This window comes from Penaeus monodon, chromosome 22, assembly GCF_015228065.2.
Source record: "Penaeus monodon isolate SGIC_2016 chromosome 22, NSTDA_Pmon_1, whole genome shotgun sequence".
In the NCBI taxonomy this organism is placed as follows: Eukaryota; Metazoa; Arthropoda; class Malacostraca; order Decapoda; family Penaeidae; genus Penaeus; species Penaeus monodon.
The window spans coordinates 39,843,254-39,844,583 of record NC_051407.1 but is presented as its reverse complement, the minus strand read 5'-3'; the positions used below and the strand labels follow the sequence as shown (position 1 = coordinate 39,844,583).

The 1,330-nt window shown below is 48.6% G+C and overlaps 1 protein-coding gene across 2 annotated transcripts in view; it reads left to right on the top strand.

The window, feature by feature from the left end:
• The first annotated feature begins 512 nt into the window (after nucleotides 1–512).
• Nucleotides 513–1,330, top strand: part of LOC119587131 (pancreatic triacylglycerol lipase-like) — a 19,175-nt gene continuing 18,357 nt past the window's right edge. For both annotated transcript variants that reach the window (XM_037935882.1, XM_037935881.1), the window contains exon 1: nucleotides 513–641. The gene's annotated coding sequence lies outside the window, so the exon portion shown is untranslated. The remainder of the gene's footprint in view (nucleotides 642–1,330) is intronic.

Genomic DNA, 1,330 nt, shown 5'->3' with positions numbered 1-1,330 from the left:
ATACCGGATGAGGTTAGTCACACTTCGGCGAATCTGGGGGATTTAGAGCAGAAAATGGGCGGTGGCGCCTGGGAAACTGTTGTCATAATCCTAACACTGCTTTCCCTGGAGATTCCTACGTGTATGTAGTATTGTAATACTAAATCATGTATAATTTCAAGAATATCAGATGCCATTGTATAGATTGCATAATATGCTCATTAATAAAACCCAGGAGACACCTGTCGAGAATCTTCCGCAAGTGAATTTCATTTAAACCGGATAGCAGTAAAAGAAGAAAAACATGCATAGCCATCAGCTAAATCTAGAAAAAAAAAGCGTTAAAGTGCCTTAAAGCCAAGCCCAAAAAGAGGATCCTTCATGGGGGTCAAGGTCACGTGAGGGGGCAAGGGCTGTCGTTACCGGAGCCAAAGGGCGTCCAGTTTCGGGGGGAACCACTTCTTGCCTCGCTTCGTCCGTTTCTCCCGCAGCGCCGGAGTTCCTCTCGGCTGCCGCGTCCAGCCCGCCGCCAGTCTCCCGGTGCCGCTGTCACACGCCGGTTACTCGTGTCGTTTCTCACTGCCGCGCGGCGATTCCCTGGCGTGCTGGTCAATTCCTCCAGCCCATTGGATTTATAAAACTTGTCGTGTAGACGGATAGAGGTAAGGTAAATCGGGTGTTCTTTGGCAAAGGGCTGGTAGTCGTTTGATGCGATGGGAGTCCTAATGGTGGACGGGAACTTGTGAAATCGGATTTTTAAACGAACTGCCACTTTAGGATTTTGCTAGTTTAAGCTAGTTTTGCTAGTTGAGGACAGTTATGGCATATATTTCCGTACCTCTTCTAGGAACTACAATCAACCGATTTGTCCCTTTTACAGAAATTAAAGAACACTCTATTAGAATGCAGTCATTCGCGTTAATCATGCATAACAATACAATCTATAAACCACTTCCCCCTAACGTCCCCAGTCCCGTTAGGCGAAGAGCCTGCTTGAGGTCGAGGGATCCCCGTGTCCCGTATGACCCACACGGGCGCAGAATCGACACGTGCATCGCAGCACTTTTCCTGCGCCTCCCGTAGCACGGCGGTTCCACTGACGAGAGTGAAAGTGCAGCCAACGGTTCGGGCTGAACGGCTATCCCATCGCGCGCGGATTTTCTGCTCTATCTCTTAAGTCGATTCGCTTGTGCTAGAACGTTCGACGGCGGAGGAAATTCCTTGACATATAAAGGCTAGTGAAAGCAAGCGCAGTCATTCTGTGTGAAGCTTAGATGCACAAAACCTGTGGCAATGTTTGGCCAGTTGTGCTTGCTTATTTAAGATTTGTGCATGCTATCAGTGGGCACAC